This window comes from Rhipicephalus sanguineus, chromosome 3 (assembly GCF_013339695.2).
Source record: "Rhipicephalus sanguineus isolate Rsan-2018 chromosome 3, BIME_Rsan_1.4, whole genome shotgun sequence".
Taxonomy (NCBI): Eukaryota; Metazoa; Arthropoda; class Arachnida; order Ixodida; family Ixodidae; genus Rhipicephalus; species Rhipicephalus sanguineus.
Genome location: NC_051178.1, coordinates 17,389,942 through 17,408,008, shown reverse-complemented (window position 1 = coordinate 17,408,008; position 18,067 = coordinate 17,389,942). Strand labels below are relative to the sequence as shown.

General features: G+C 47.6%; 1 protein-coding gene and 1 non-coding gene across 2 annotated transcripts in view; both read right to left on the bottom strand.

Moving 5' to 3' along the window:
- The window catches only part of LOC119386471 (dual oxidase maturation factor 1), a 346,172-nt gene that overhangs the window by 198,641 nt on the left and 129,464 nt on the right, over positions 1–18,067 (bottom strand). The window lies entirely within an intron of this gene.
- Positions 12,224–12,295, bottom strand: Trnak-cuu (transfer RNA lysine (anticodon CUU)). The gene has a single exon. It is a non-coding gene; the product is annotated as a tRNA-Lys (tRNA).

The following is an 18,067-nucleotide window of genomic DNA, read 5'->3' as shown; positions in this document are numbered from 1 at the left end:
TCTTTGTGTAAAGAGATGCAACTTTCAGGGTTGTGTAAGGCTGTTATGGACAGTAAGCTTTTGTGATTGTTCGTATTCTTCAGTGTTAAAACTCATAAGGTCGACATGCCTTTTGAAGTATAGTTACTGAGCAGAATACTTGGCAGCAGCAGCTAAGTCAGTTTTCGTTAAAAAACTTAAACACTCTAGCTATTGATGATCCATTTATTGTTAAAAATTCCAAAGAAGTGACAACGTTTCTGGCATCTCTTGATTCCTGCAAGTCTGCCTTTTCGATAGATGTAGAGGACTTGTTCTACACCGTTTCCCACGATGCCCTTTTACCCGCCGTGCGCTGTTGTATAGAAAAGAACGGAGATGTCGCTTTCCAGAATTCTACCGGTATCTCGGTCGATAATTTTATGACCTTACTAGAGTACTACCTATCCTCAACTTATGTTGCTTCTGACAGCGAGACGTTCATTCAGCGAAAGGGAATTTGTATTGGTTCATGTGTTGCCCCAGTGCGCTGCAATATTTTTTTAGCTGCTATTGACCGCGTCTTGAATAACCTATTGGACAGCGAGAAAGTTCTACGAATGTTTAGATATGTAGACGACTTTCTCGTGATTTTAAGCACTAATTCCTTCCAGACGAATACTAGTGCTGTTGATGATATTTTAAACCTGTTTAGACGACATGGAAAGGGTTTAACCTTCCCCCATGAACTTCCTAACAATGACACCTTGCAATTTTTAGATCTTAATATGCTTTTAAGGGGGCAGCATATTTCCTTGAAGTACTCTCCGCGAGCCCAAAAAGAGCTTTTACCCTTTGATTCTGCTCATAGTAAGGTTGTAAAACGAGCTATTGCCTCACAATGCCTTGAATCGGTGCTGGCAAAGTCCTGCGTTCACTTGGCTCAGGATAGTTTTAATAGCCAGATTGAGCGCCTACAGGCGGCTGGGTTCCCCTGCTCGAACTTGACTGCTGTGTCCGAAACCCTCCTTCAGAAACTGAAGGGGAAGAAGAGGCATGGCTCTGCTCGTGCAGAAAAAAGGCCGGAAGTGGTGCCATATGTGCACAAAGTGGCACACAATTTAAAAAATGTGGCAAATAGGTACAATGTACATATAGTTTTTTCAGCGTCGCATAAACTGGCTGGGCTATGCCCTCGCATTTCGGGACCACTTAAAAAACCGACGTGCGGAAAAATGCACGTTCGGCCCTACGTCACATGCGCCGTAGGCGTCGTGTACGAAATCCCACTCACTTGTGGCAAGGTTTATATCGGACAAACTGGTCGTTGCGTCAACGATCGAGCACGGGAACACGAGCGATCTGTTAAAAATAATTTATACTTTTCATCTGCCTATGCATTGTAGGACGTGTGCCTGTGAGCCAGTGCTGTCTAGCATTCGAATTCTGGGCAGAAGTGGGAATGCGCTGACGAGAGAACTAATGGAGGCTTATCACATTAAAAAGAAAGACCGTGAATGTATCAGTGACACTTCTGTTTATTTATTTATTTTATTTATACAGTACTGCTAGCCTCTAACTGAGGCTGTAAGCAGGAGTGGGAGTAACAAGCACTAAACGAAGTGAACAAATCAAGATACAACAGTCGTGTCACAAGAACAAGAAAAGAAAGAGCGCTCCAGAAGATTAAGATACAAAACCGTACACGCAACTTTTCAAGCACTGGTAGGCGAAAACTGATTGCAAATAGATATGACAGTATTTCTTTTCACGTAAGGATGAAAAAAAAAGAAAAAAAGAAAAAAAAGAAAGCGGAGACGCGACAGCCATATCACGTCAACTAAAAGGGGTTAAACAGAAGGGGTTATAATGCGGTCTAAAAATAAGTGTAAGGCATATAGACAGCGTTCGAAACTATAATGGTCGTGAATGATCGTGAAAGCGATTACAACTGAAGAATCTGTACAAAAGAATCAGTGGTCGGACATTCCACAACGCCGGCTGGAAGGCGGTTCCACTCTCGAATTGTCCTCGGAAAAAAAGAGTTTGCAAATGTTTCTGTGCGGCAAGAATATTCTTTTATTCTTTATGTTTTGCGCAGTAAGGAAAGACTGTTCTTAGATACTTGGTTAGGATGCGAATATGTTTTGGTATTCCGATCCTGATTAGCATTGTCGACTGTCATGTGCATTGCGCCTGCGCGCGCCACTCGGCTGTGTATATATGTACGAAGACGTTTCTGAATAAAGCTTAGTTGCGACTAGCGCCTGTTCTGTACGTCAGTGTTCCTTCTCAGTCCTTGTCGATTTTCGCGCTAGCCAATTTTGAAGATTATGAACCAACTAGCCCAACAACGTATACTATTATTTATGTCATGATTTACATGACACGCTCATGGTGCATTCGCGGCCGTTTCGCTTGCTTGATATACACCAAAAGTGGTATTGCGCGACACGACTGTATTACGAACGTAAATGAGAGATGGTAAAATGAAAATCATGACATGCAAGTCGTGTACGACATCATTTACATTCCACGCTGATGGTGCGCTCGCGGCCGTTTCGCTGTGTTGATATACACCAAAACTGGTAATGCGCGATGTTACTGTATGAAGAAAATCAATAACAGTTGGTAACGAGAAAACCATGACATGTATGTCCTGACTTACACGCGACGCTCATGATGCATTCGCGGCCACTTCGCTAGCTTGATATACACCAAAACTGGTATTGTGCGACACGACTGTATGGCGAACGTAAATGAGATGTGGTAACATGAAAGTCATGATATGCATGACATGTACGACATGATTTACACGCCATGCTCATGGCGCAATCGTGACCGTTTCACTAGATTGATATACACCAAAATTGGTATTGCGCGACGCGACTGTATGACGAACGCAAATGAGAGGTGGTAACATGGAAATCATGACATACAAGTTACGTACATGATTTACATGCCACGCTCATGATGCAGTAACTACGAAGTCTGGGTCAGTTGGTACATGACGCTGAGGCTGAGTCTTTGTGTGTGTCACTTCTTCCCCTTGTCCGGCGTCCTTTTGACTGGTTTTCGCCTCAGCTCATGATGCATTCGCGGCCGTTTCGCTTTGCTTGAATACACCAAAATTGGTATTGCGCGATGTGACTGTATGACGAACATAATTATTATTATTATTATTTCCAAATACTGTTGGCCGTCATGGCCGTAACAGGGTGGGTACAGTGATTTTAATGCTAACACAGAATATAGTAAGTAGAACAAAGTATAATGAAAACAAACTGTAGAAAAGAATACATATTTTTCAAAAACCAATAAGAAACTGTAGGAAGAAAAAAAAAACATATAGACAGACATTTGGACGATGTTACAGTATGCAATATGACAAAAAAAAAAACTACAGAGTTTCGAACGTTATGAGAACTCATGACAATGTACGTATAACACTAGTAGTAACACTAGTAAAGTGACAGGTGGTAACATGAAAACGATGATATGCGTGTCATGTACGATATGATTTACATGACACTGTCATGATGCGCTTCTGGCCGTTTTGTTAACTGGATATATAGCACAATTGGTATGGCATCACACGAGTGCGTGATGAACATAAATGACAGGTCATGCGCTGTATATACCAGAATACACGTTTCATTGGCATGGTATATACGAGATTGTGCATGCATTCGTGCATGGCAAACATGCGATATAGGGTGAACTAGATGCCATGGCATGAATGATTTCACTTGGCTCGAAGACAAACAAGGCGGTGCATGCAGCTCTTTGCTGGCTGCTTCGCATTACATCGATTCCCACTGTGCCTGGGATCTGCCGAATTTTTTGCATGCGGAGCTCTCGGATGTGCGCCCTGTTGCTTCTTACTCGTTGTGTCAACTCGGAACACACGTGAAATTTTGTTTTTGGAGTCTGATGCGCCGTGCATACCATGCGCTGAAGGCATCGTACGTTTTAGAGGCTTTGTCGTTCAAACGAAAGGGCAATAAACATTTGTTGTTGTTATCGGACTACGTGATGTATGTATTGTGCGGTGTGCGCTCGCTGCGTGCTTCTGTGTGCGCACTGGAATTACAAACTTTACGTGCACGATCGCGTATACAATACAGCGGCGTCTTCTTTTCGACGTGAAGTTACGTCAACTGTAGCTTCGCGTTGTGCCGAATAGCTACTGCGCTGACTCCATATACAGCAAAGAACCGCTAATCGGGCAGTAGATCTGGAAATCGGGCTACGAGAAGGGAAAAAAAGGCTTAACGCCTAGCAGAACGCGTCAGTCACTGCTAGGTGAGTTCGAATACGATGAGGCAGGGGCTGAATGTTTTTTATTACGGCACGTACCGGTACTCTCTGTACTGTTGCACAAAAACGCTCCACGAAGAATTTCAGCACGCAACGCTCGGGCCTGCCACGCACGAACAGCCTGGTAAACGTCTGATTGGAACATTTTACTGCGTGCGAACCGCACAAAACGCGCTAAGTTTACGCCGGGACTACAGATCCAAGCAGAAGCGAAGCACCGCGGAGAGCGCGCCGCGGGGCGTCAGCTGTTTTGTTTGCCCCATACCGGTTTGTCTACCCCATAAATCTGACGTCACTTCCGCCACACTTTTCGCAATGCATTGGGATACGATAGGGCCTCTCCTTAGTTTTTCCTTCCTCCATGCCTCTGCACGAGCTCATTGCTGTGTTTCGGTTTCGGTTCTGTATTGCACTGTACGAATGCCATGGGGCGCCGCTCTGGCATTCCTGTTTTACCCAGGCGACGTGCAAATAAAAGCCTGTGTGGAGAGTACTCGTTGAGTGCGGACGTTTCTTCTGCTTCGGCGCTTCGCGCCAAACCGCGTGTTCGGGCTGGCTGGCGTCCCCACCGGTCGCGTTCGTCACCGCCGGTCTCCGCCTGCTGTTGCGCCGGGTCTACCAGCCCGCAACATAGCACTCATATTTCCCGACGTATTGTCAGATGGCGTCCATATCTCACGCAGCGCCTCTTCTATCGTCTGTCGACGACATTTGCTGCGAAGCACGCAGATACGCGGCCAATTTTTTCTCTGACCGAAACTAAGGTCCCTTTGTATTATGCATTTTTTATTCCTATCTCAGCTATTGTCTGTTTGTCTGGGCCAATACAACGTTGTCTAACATGCTAAAGCTGTGGTTTTGGGACGTTAAACCCCAGATATTATTATAATTATAACATGCTAAAGCCACAAATTCTGCAAAAGAAAATGGTCCGCGCGATTTCTCACGGGTCTTATGATCTGCCCACTAAGCATTTCTTCTTACAATATCATGTTTTACCTGTAAACAAATTATTCGGCAAGAGCTTTGCATGCTTTTATGAAACAATAACAAGAAAAAACGATTCGTTTCTTTCTAAAATTGTTCCACTTACATTTCTAGACTCGTCATATCATACCAGAGTACAAATTAGTTTCGTATTACCAAAGTGGAGAACTAACTATGATTTTTCTATGTTAAGTTGTATTGTGCCAAAGTTCTTGAATGCCGCACTTTATGACCGCCTAAATACTACGTCTTTTTCTGCCATACGCAGGAGCATTATTCAGCAATCTGTGCTACCGTAATATCAAGTCTTTTCATGTCTTCATATATTGTACTGTTCCGAATTACGGTACCTGTGTCTTTTTGTCAATTTCACCTTCTACAAATGAATAGCGATTTGTACGAACTTTCTGCCCAGTGCTTCTTTTCTGCTTTGCGCCTACTGCTGACATGTAAGGATGGCGAGGCCAGTCAACTGGTGTGAAATTTGCTGATTTTTTATTCCATTCCCAGCTTGTATCTACAAACTTAAATAAAGACTTGATTGATTGACATCTGTCATGCCACTGAAGAACCTCCGTTATGCGCGGAGCAACACCACCTAAATGGTGTATATAAATAGCTCGCCGTTTGTGTGCTAGAGGTTGTATGCCTGGTGGCCGAGCGGCTACACGCATCGCGCCTCGGAGCAAGAGGTCGCAGGTTCGAATCCCCGATCCCACTCCAGCCAATGATTTTAACAGCGAAGCTGTTAAGGCTAGCCGGAATTTGTGCGGCCTGCGGCTATGTGCCGTGAGGCCTAAGCGAAAATTATCATCATCATACACTGGTATGTGGCGCAGAAATTGGGCAAATCCCACTACTCACCACTGGCGTACGGACGACGAAAGAATACTAGGGATCGGGAAAGGCAACGGCGGCTGCGAGAAGACCTCGAAGCGATGGAAGGCCTACGCCAACGACAACGTGTCTGTAGGTGAGATGAGAGGTGCGAACACTTGGCTTTGGCGCGAGCTTCTGTCTCTGAAATTTGGACATCCGTGTCTTGTCTGTGACTGTCTGTGGTTTAACTCGAACCTCTCAGTTATGTTTTCCCTTGATCGTTTTCTCCTTGATATGTGTGGATTGGAGTCCCGTCAAGGAGATGATCGGCGTCGATGAAGCAGGAGGCAGGTCGGAGGTAATAAAAACTTCAAGGTATCTTGCAGCGAAATATTTACAGTCATATGTACATCTTGCCGCAGCACACTGATGATAACATAGACATCAACACCATCTTACTCTTCTACTTAACTTTTCTTAAGTTAGAGCCTAGAACACTGTTACTACATACGAAGAACTCGACCACCAAGTGGTTACGGCCCAGACAAAAGTTGCATCGTATGGAGTCTTACTGATCGATCAGTTAAGTGATTACAGCCTAGACTGAAGGGAAACGAATTCCGTCCACTCTTAAGTACCTTGCGGTAAACAAAGAAAAGGAGACGCGGCCACTGGTGGTCCGCCTCAACATTCCCTTATCCAATCCGTTTATCCTCAGATTAAGCCACTCCCTACCGGGCTGTCCCTAATCTCGACAGCAGTGTCTTTACAGTGCAGACAGGCCTTTTGGCACTCTTTCCCATCATGGCTCTCCCTCTCCTTCCCACGCTTTCAGGGATTCTCACGGTCGAAATACATCGGTATCGTAGCCCTGGTGCATTGACGCCATTTTCCCACACTCATCGAGGTGAACCCGCAGAGCCAGTCGTTAAACGGTTCCGAGAAAGAAAAGGCGTTTGCGTGTCCCTGCCTCCCACGCATTCGGACCTTGCATTGCTGCGAAAGCACATGTCCGGCGTTAAAGTGTCCCCTCGAGCGACGGCGGAGGGCAGGAGATGTTTGCCCACCTCATCTTCCACGCGTTCGGGCCGCTCTTCTCCAAGCCGGCCTCTAAGAAGAGAACGTCGCTTAACCGCAACCCCTGCTGGCCATCGGGGTAGACAAGCTCCTCAAAGGAAGCCGTTTGCTTTCCATTGATAAATGCACAGCCAAACACCAGGCAGAGAGAGAGCCGAGAAAGAAGCTTTGTACGACGTACAGTGCCGTGCCGTCCCGTCTGCACGATCGACTTATGAGCGGCAAAACCTAACACTCTCTGCGCTAAGAATCATTGTAGAAACAACCTAGTATAAGGTAGCTAAAGCCTAGCAATGACTAGAGGAAACCTCGAAAGAACCTGCATCACATAGCTAAGGCCTAGAAACAGCAACCAGATTGGTCTTCAGAATCGTCCAGTTTCACTGTTTCAAGCTTGGCGCAGCTTAGTACAAGCTCCGGCATTTTTTTTCAGTGTTTCTTTATTTGCATCTACCTCGAATTTTCGCTCACGGACAACGCGATTTTTAGCTCACAACAAAAGACGCCGACATAGCGATTTCTTCAAAACGAGTTCTTTAATGCTCTCACGATAAAATAACTTAGAGGGCGCTTAAGCCATGCTTTCAAGAGTAGAACACGATATCGTATTCGCGCCCCGTGCGCATTGCCTTCAACCGTGAAGCAGGTAAAGAACGTTTGTGCGGGTAACATAAGCAGTTTCAAACTATCCTTCCCTACTGTAAGTGCAGTGGCGAAGTGCCCTCTACGCCACAATTATTCCTTTTGCAAATTGGCGAAGTATACACTCTAAACGTCCGTAAGGAGCCACATGCACCTGTGCCTTGTAATAAGCGGGCAGCCTTAAGCCAGTCACTCGTAGGGCAATTCAGATGTTTTGACGCCTCGTGCGCTTCTACGATTCTGCTACTGAATATCACGTGCGTCAAGAAGACTTCTCCAGACGATATTCTCATCGCGTCTTTCTTACGATACGGTTTTGAGCACAAGCATGGCTCCATAGTAGATCATATGCTTGCGACACAGAAGGCCTCGGGTAGATTCTCACTCAGACCAACCATTTTTAAATGCGAAGCAGCTTTTCCGCTGGGCTTTGTCAGTAGTTCCATTGGCGACCGTCCTCTTTCTAAAACCTACAGTAGCCATCTGTAACATGTAGAGCGCGCGCTCGCGCCAAGGAGAAGTCTTCTTCGACTTGTTCTTCGACCGCCTTGATGATGAAACGTGCAGAGCGCGCGCTCGCGCCAAGGAGAGGTCTTCTTCGTCTTGTTCTTCGACCGCCTTGATGATGATACGTGCATAGCACTTTAGGGGCCCGGGCTGGCGTATGCTATCCTATGGCGTAACGCAGACAAAACCACGTGTGCTGGCACGTGCTAACGCGTTCGGGCCTGTGTAAGGGGCTGGGTAAGACGCTGTGGCCTCTCCGCCTTACGCTCTCTCAGCAATCACGTGATGGCGTCGGGGAACGAGATTCTGCAGACGCGCGATGAACCAGCGTGGCGTGCTCCAACAAGAGTTCGGGATGAGTAACAGCAACAGCAAATACAGCGAATTTATGGAGTGCTCTACATGCAAGGGCGCGTTAACATCGGGCAAGGTGCCCGTGATGAACGGAACTTTAAGTCGACCCATGCGCTCCTTCGCATCCCCACATGATTCCCTTTAGTGGGACATGGTGTAATTGTTTAATGCTTATTAAATGCGGAGCATTTCTTAGTCGCACTTGCGGCGTCGGCCGCCGTCCACACCCCCACTGCGTATGCTCGGCTCGTCTCGTGCCGGCAGCAAGCCTCTCCTCTCCCTCCCTCGCATGCTCGGCTCGTCTCGTGCTGGCAGCAGGCCTCTCCTCTCCCTCCCTCCTCTCGATCGAACGCGGGCGGTGTGGGTATAAGCGGCGGAGCGCGCGTTCAGAATTCAGTCAAGGGCGTCTTTACTTGGCTTTCGCTTGACTTGACGCTTTGCTTGACTCGAGTAGATGCGATGGAGGCAACAGTACCTTCAATCAGCATCCCACCTCTCGTTGAAGGCAACGTTACCCACCCTCACCGTCGTCGGCGTCAACAGCAGCAAGCAGCGCAGAAGACAAGGCTGCGGAGAAACGAGCATACGACGCTGAACGCAAGCGTTTGAAGCGAGCTGCGGACCCGGTGCACGAGAAGCAGCTGCGAAACGGCAACGACGGGCTGTGGATCCTGAACGTCGTGCTCGAGAAGCAGCAACCGTTCGTGAACGTGGAGCAGCGGATCCATCACTCGGGCAGCGCGACGCTTCTGCGAAACCCAATTACGCAACATTCACGCGATACCCCCACCACTCTGCGACGCATTTACTCGAGTTCCCCCCGTGGGAAGATGCGGGCGACATTTTTTATTTGCATCTTTGAATTTTCGCTCAGGGACAACACCAATTTTTCGCTCGCATCCAAAGACGCCGACACCGAGACCGGCATTTCTGCGAAACGAACTCTTTAACGTTATCGCGTTATAAAAACTTGGAGGTCGCTTGAGCTAAGCCTTCAGGAGTAGAACGCAATAACGTAATCGGGCCCTGTGCGCGCCGCCTTCAACCGTGCCGCAAGGGAAGGATGTATATTATTACTTGTGCGGTTTAACTTCCAAAAACCAAGATATAATTTAGGAATGGCGGACGGGGCGTGTTGGTTCAGCATATTTGAAGTGTAAGGCGCGACGACGACATTGCGCTCCGTGTATGTGTACTCTCCCTTGTGTCCATTGTCGCCGTCGCGCCTTGCACTTCGGATATAATTATCAGGAATGCCGTAGTGAAGGGCTCCGGAAATTTCGACCACCTGGAGTTCTTTAACGCGCACCTAAACCTAAGTGTACGGGCCCCAAGCATTATCGCATCCATCGAAAATGCGGTTGCCGGGGCCACGAATTGATCCTGTCGACCTTCGGGTCAGCCCTCGAGCACCATAACCACTAGACCAACGTGGCGGGTCGCAAGAAAAGGAACGTTTGTGCGCGTAACATTGGCCATTTGAAACTGCTGCAAGTGCAGTTGCGAAGTACCCCCTACGACATAATTCTTCCTTTTGAAAATTGGCATAGTATACGCACCACACATCCGTGAGAAGTCACACGCACCTGCACACCTTCTAATAAGCAGTTAGCTTTAAACCACCCACACGAAAGCGCCTTGAAATGTTGTGACGCGTGGTGCTATTGTGCGAATCTGACACGCAATACTGCATGCGTCAAGGAGACTCCTCTCAGTACATGACATGGCGTTTTTTACGAAGTAGTTTCAATTACAGGCATGGCTCCGTGGTAGAACGCATGCTTGCCACGCCGAAGGCGTGAGTTCGGTTCTCACTGACATAAAAGCTTTTTTTAAAGACGATAGTCTTTCTTGGGGAACTTAAACGCAGAAATTTTGGCCTGTCTTTCTGTTTGTCGGCACGTCCCTCGATTCAGCCACTCGGCCAAAGTTGAACCACTTGCCCAAGGGCCAGCCATCGTGAACGGCTGACTAGGTTCATACTTGTGTACATTGTTGATCAAAAAGCAAACATTGCGCATATCTGAGGCGCAACATCACTAGGTAAGTATTAGGTGGTGTGTTCCTTTTATAGAAAATACATAGATACGTAATTCTAGAGACCCTAGTTTCTTAAGCTGCGCTGAAAATGCGACTGCGCCGAAACTTGGCTTCCTCCGTGCCCTCTGCACGAGCTCATTGTTGTGTTTCGGTTTCGGTTCAGTATTGCACTGTACGAATGCCATGGGGCACCGCTCTGGCATTCCTGCTTTACCCAGGCGACGTGAATATAAAAGAGTGTGTGGAGAGTACTCGTTGAGTGCGGACGTTTCTTCTGCTTCGGCGCTTCGCGCCAAACCGCGTGTTCGGGCTGGCTGGCGTCCCCGCCGGTCGCGTTGGTCACCGCCGGTCTTCGCCTGCTGCTTCGCCGGGACTACCAGCCCGCAACACAGCATTTACGTTTCCCGACGTATTGCCAGATGGCGTTCATATCTCACGCAGCGCCTCTTCTATTGTCTTTAGACGACATTTGCAGTGAAGCACGCAGATACGCGGCCAATTTTTTCTTATTTATTTATTTGCATCTTTGTATAATTTTCGCTCACAGATCGCCGATTGTTCGCTCACTAGCATCGACGTCGCCGCCACCGAAATTTCTGCGAAACGAGCGCTTTAACGCTATCTCGTTAATAACTTGGAGGCGATGGACGTCACCAATATCTGCCAAAAAAAATTACACCATCTCCCACTGAAGGGAAACATGTGGGGATGTGAAGCAGCGCATGAGTAAAGTTCTGTTTATCACGGGCACCTTGCCCGATGTTAACGCATCTTTGCAAGTGGAGCACACCATGAATTTACTGTAGTTGCTGTTGCTGTTACTCGTCCTGAACTCTTGTAGGAGCACGCCACGCGGATTCATCGCGCGTCTGCGGAATCTCGTTCCCCGACGCCATCACGTGATTGCTGACAGGGTGTAGGGGGAGAGGCCACAGCGCCTTACCCAGCCCCTTACACAGGCCCGAACGTGCTAGCACGTGCCAGCACACGTGGTTTCGTCTGCGCTACGCCAAGCTAGGACAGCATACGGCAGCCCGGGCCCCTAAAGTGATCTGCACGTATCATCATCAAGGCGGTCGAAGAACCAGAGGAAGAAGACTTCTCCTTGGCTTGAGAGCGCGCTCAGATGGCTATGCTAGGTGGTAGAAAGCGGACGGTCGCCAATGGAACTACGGACACAGCCCAGCGAAAAAGCTGCTTCGCCCGGGCCGTAGCGGAGGAGCTACATCTTCCCGTGCCGACCTGGGTGGAGCCACCGACCGGGTGAAGAGATGGAGCCTCTTCGCTTCCACCCCTGATCCCGATCCCTTTGGTCTTTTTGAATAAAGTTCCTCGCTCACTTGCATCGAAAAGATTAGACAAACCGAGCTCCCAGATGAAGGCCCCGTCTGGAGTAACAACATTCATGTAAGTATTAATGACAACTAACAGAAAATAATGCCGAGAAAAGTATAGGGGATGTTATTTTTAGTGATTAGGATATAAATGTGAAGAAAGTAAAGTGGACGAAAAGGTAACTTGCCACCGGCAAGGACCGAACCTGCGACCTTCGAGTAAAGAGTCCGATGCTCTACCACTGAGCTACGGCGGCTGTCATCCTCCACATCGGCAAGTTATCCTTTTGTCCACTTTACTTTCTCTCCATTTATGTCCTAATTACTACAAATAACATCCCCTATACTTTCCTTGGCATATTATCTGTTAGTTGTCATTAATATGGTGTCTAACAAAGAAAAACGAGCCCTTAAAAGTAATCGTCTTTCCAACATTCATGTCAGTGCCTCTTTAATATACAGTAAAACTTCGGTGACACGAATCTCGCGGGGTTTAAAAAATATTCGTATCATCCGAAATTCGTATCACCAGAAAACATGGAAAATAAGGAAGCGACAAAAGCGTGTTGGCATACGTATACGTTTTGATTTAGTGTTTCTCAGGGCCGTCATGAACAGCTCTGAATGATTGCCAGTAATGTTTATAGACGTCAACGATCATACTTGTACTCGTACATATACGGTGCATGAGCGCGTGTGTAATTAATGAACCAGATGTGCTGTGACCCATGACCGCTAGTAGCCCCTTCCTAATCTTACTGCGCTGTTCCGCATGACACAAGAGTACTGCAGCGAATGTGACCTAAGAAGCGCTTTGCACACGATAGATGGACGCCAAGCTCCTTCGCCAAGACCGTCCGCTTTGTCTCTTGGGGTCTCCGTCCGCCTTTCTTGGGACTTCATGACGGACCCGCAACCCAAGTTTCAATCTTATTTCAAAGAACCTCTAATTGCGGGGACATGGCTTGCATCGACGTGGCAGCCACGTGTTCTCACAGTACAAAGACGCTGCTGCCTCGAGCACAGGAGCACGCGTCAACGCGTCGCGAAAAAAAAGCGCGACGTCAACGTAATCTGTAATGTAAACGCGAAGGCGCATTAAGGCCCCCAAAGTTCGCGCGCACTATCTCTGAGGCAACGACGCACCGTTGATGGTCGCGCAGCGCGCATGCCCGCAGCCGCGCGTGACTGCCGCGTCTTCCGCGACAGCGCGGGCAGCACCTAATTGTTCCTGTGCGCTAGCGTACACACATTCGTATCAAACGTCGGGGGGTGCAAATCGGTTCGCAACAACCCTGCTCCAATATATTGCTGGCTAATGGGCCTTGACCAGGATCACAGAAAAATTCGTATCACCCCGAAATTCGTACTAGCCGTAATCATATCGCCGAGGTTTTACTGTAGACGAGTACAGGCTTGCAGAAAGAACTTTGCGATATTTTAATTCAAGCTCTCCTTTGCTTGAACAGCTAGCGTGATTGAGTACATATGTAAAATACGCCAGAAAACATTCTTACTTTCAAAGCAGGCCTTGCAGCAGAAAAATAGTGCGTACTAGACATGTCATGTTCATCTTTGTCATTAATAATATTAATAATTTAAAATAACATTGGTGAAGTAGCTTACAATAATAACCAAGCAACGTCATAGCATGAGCTATCTGGAGAGGACACTAACGAACTCGCTCAATGTGTAGAGTGTAAACACGATAAATTGCTAATCAAACAACAGCGCAAATGTAGGCATTCTTCGAAATGGGCCCTGAATACGTTTATGAACAGGACGGAAAGTTCCGTATCCCTAGTTCGACACGAACCACACAGTAGCGAGGCGGTAGACACATCACAGAACTCAATTCCAGTCGAAATAGGTCTGCTCGAGCGGCGCCTTACATTCTGCCCCACAAAGAATGCAGCGGACGAGTATGAGCCCCGCAAATATGTCACTGAGTTTTAACAGCAGAGCTGCTTATGCCAGCCGTTGGTTGTGATGCGGCAGCTGAAAATGAACAACACCCTAAACCGGCGAGCGCTATGCTCGTCCACTTCCTGCTGTTCTTCATGTTCTGCTTCGCTCCCGGAACACGTGCGCCGCTTTGTCCGGCGAGCGATAGAATAACTCAGGTGGGTGAGAGAACAAGTACGCAGAAAGACATAGACAGAGCAAAATTCTAGGCCATAAACATTTCTTGACGAGGCAGGATTCGATCCCGCGTACACGCGATCCGAAGGCGAGCATCGCAGCCACGTTTTTCTGAAGGCGCGCTAGCCGAAAATGAGACAGGTCCTTGTTCACAAATGAAACTTACCCTTAACTTATGACTTAAATAACCGATTGGGGCTTAACGCATATCACAAACCAATTTCGCACTTAAGGCAAACTTAAATCGGCACTTAGATTACGGAAGTAAAGTACAGTTACTGGCTACCTTAAGAGTGACTTTCGCTGTTTTCTCGTGAAAAGAAATCTACGAATAAAAACAATATCGACGAAGCCGGCGGTCTCGCCGGCTTCGTCGATTCGGCTGGACGCGCGGAATAGATTACACAGGATGAAGCATATCGTTTCGCCCCACTGTTGCGCCTAGTTATGAGGGGCTGCCAGAATCCCGTAGAGGCGTATAACGACGCGGAATTCCTGCCGCGGTACCGCTTTTCCAAGCGGCGGTGCTAAGCATGTAAGAAATTCTGCCGCTGGCTCCAAAGGAAAACGCACAAGGTCACCCCGTTCCGCCACTGAATGCCGCCGACATGCGGCATGCATGACATCAAAATGGCGAAATGTCAATAAGAAATTGCTGGCAGTGCGCGTCCGTATAGAGCTGCTGCGGGCGGCCAACCAAATCTTTTGGCAGCCTGCGCCCGCAGAACTGCTCGGACACCCAAAGAAACTGAGAAACTGAGTAGCAAGTAAAAGACGCACAATTGTGAATTTTTTTTTAAATGCGAAGCATTTCTTAGCGAACCTTTGTCACTTTGAACGTTTCTATCTACGCATCTATCTCTCTATCTATTTATCTATCTATCTAGCCGCCTACGTCTGGGTGCTCTTATGATCGCCTCCTTAACTTGGTGTGGACCAAAATTAGCATGGGAGGGTAAGAGTATTTGACGAATATGACTGTCGGGTCATGGCATGAGTAACGCGAAAATCCTGTCGCGTATGTCGTCAGACACTTTCCTCCTGACACGTGTGGCACATACCCGTTTACCACGGGCCGCTGCGTACGGGTATGCACCACACGTGATTCACCGTTTATATCTACCCAGGAACGGCGAGAATAGACATTGGTAATTTAAATGAGAGAGCGTTAAAAGTATCCGAGATCGGCAGCGTTGACACGACGAATGGAAAGAATGAAAATTAGGCTTCCAGCAGGAATCGAACCCAACCATCCTGCGTGGCAATCAGGTATTCTACCACAGAGCCACGCCACGTATAGAAACTGGTTTGGAAAAACAACCTATGCAGGCGTATGGCCGGTGCAGCGTCACTTGTGGTTATGGTGTTGGCTATCCAATTTTGCAAGAAAGCAATAAACACTATATGATACTCCTACGATACAGTGTCATATCAGAGTAACGTCTGTGGTCCTGGTGTTGGCTCCGCTTTTATAGCAGTCTAATAAACATTACATTTGTATTCCTATGGTTCAGCAAGCTGTATTGAAGCATTGCTCTACCCCGGAGGAATACATTAACGAACGTTACGTATGATATTCACATCATCGCACCGTAAAGTGCACTCAGTCCGCCAGAACGGAGCAGTGTCCTCTTCATTTCTTACGAGGCTGGGCGATGTCCTCATGCTGACCGAGGATGATGCCACATTGACTGACAGCCTGTTTGTAGACTAGGCTACGTAGGCCACATACGCCCAGGTAGTCTAAGAATACGACAAGCGCCATCCACTGACGTTGGTCTACGTAGCACTATCTAGGCCAACCAGCCTGGACGGCCTATACCTCACCAACGCGAAGGGCGACATCAGGTTCTGACATGTCGCCGGCTCTATCGACAGACAATTTGTGGGCGAAATGACCAAGGCATCAACGATTTCCAACAGCTGCATTATACCTCATACTTCACTACACATGGAGCCCTCGTCACCGCGATCACAACCGGATCCAATAACAAGTAATGACCAGTTGTTGGTGCTCACTGACGACGGTGATTATGACCTTCTTCAAGAAATGTCAGGAACCTCTTCCACACATGCGCACGGGTTCGTGAAACGTGCTTATGTTCTCCATCATAAGGACAAGGACTACACATCAGCTTACTGATTCTGGTGTTGGTAATACCCACATTGCCGTTGGCAGCGTTACCCAACTGTAAACAACTGGTTATACAATACATATGCGGCTCTTCAACAAATATGTGTGCGTATAAAATTTATTCAAATCTTTAGCGTCATTTTATAACGTTTCGCTCAGTAAAAAAAATTACGCCACAGTCACCTTCCCGCCGAATGCTTCGTGTAACATCGACTCTCACGGTACGTGGGATCTGCCGATTTTTTTTATTATTGTTGGTTCCTTTCACATGGTAACACTCCCCTTATTAGCAAACATGGAAACACGCAAGGACGCTCAGAAAATTGAAATAAGTTAGCAAATACACCAGGTGCTCAAAAGCAGAAAAAGAATGCAGGAGCGAAATGTACATAAGGTACAAAAGAACCACTCCTATTGCACGCGATATCTCACAACAGTAACAAACACACTTGTTGATGAAAACTAATCGAGAGTTGTGACGGCCACTGTACAGCGACGGCCGCCGAGCGGCGCCTGCTTGTTGTGGCCAGCCGAAGGCTGAAATACCGACAAAATACCGCGGTAAAATCTACCAAAAGATAGTTTTTACCGCGGTATCCTCGGCTATCACGTTTTGTTTTTGATGGCGAAAATAAACGGAATTGAATTGAATTGAAATCGATAAATATTTATGACTGGGACATTTACGTCCAGCGTTGCGCTAAAGTTAGTCATTTATTTGTGCTTAATTCAATGAAACAAGCATAAAAACTTCTATATTCTCGTTCCCAGGAGCCTTACTTTCATAAGTGAGCCTTAAGTGCAGTTTGTGGAACATTCTCCAAACTTATACTTACGTTCTGTTCTTGAATACGGGCCGTAGTCTTGTATAGTATAGTATAGCAAGGGGGTGGTAAAGGCAAGTGAAGGTGAGGAGGAGAGATGTGAGAGTGAGGGGTAAGGACAGAAGGGGGGAACGGTATATCATAGAAAGAAAGAGGAAGAGAGAAACAGAAAGAAATATGAAACGCAAAGAGGAAAAAAGTCAGTTTCTCCGCAAAGGCGAAGCAATGAATGCGATAGCAACAAATTGTATTGTTACACGGAGCGAGGTTGGCTATCCGATCTCGCGTAACTACAAAACGCTGGTGTAAGAGAATACGGCCGCTCCAGGGAGCGATGCTCTCTGCATAGTCACTTCGCGTTGAGAGCGCAGCACGTAGAAGGGTGTACGAGCCGCCCGCTGTGATGGCTTTCGAGATAGCACGCGCGCGCCAGCGATCGCGATCGCGCCCTTAGATTCAAAGTTAACACTTGCTCCTCACGCGACACTCCCCCACCCCCCTCCATCGAGTCTTCGCGTCTGTTAAGTCTCGTTAAAGACGGGTGGGGCGTTTCCTGTCTGCTTGACGGCAGGCCTCCCGAGCGGGGTGATGTTATCGCATGCACCCTCCGAGCGATGGGCCGGCTTGTTTGAACTCTGCTTCGGCCACGTTCGCTGCCCCCGCTCGCGCGCTTTTACCCGCGGAAGAACATACAATTCGCGGGAGGATCTTATCAATTTGAACTTCATACCGGAAGGACATGACAGTCCTTCCGGTATGAAGGACTGTCATGGCAGTGAACAAAACTGAAAGGGCCTTGTTCTTGCTAGTTCCAACGGACCGGGCAAGTTTAGCAAGATCCAAGTCCTTAAATAGAGCCACCGCCTTGCTTTTCACTCTTGTTTCTCCTGCTTGTCGAATGCCTTTCTTGCAGCGCTTAAAAATGAGAC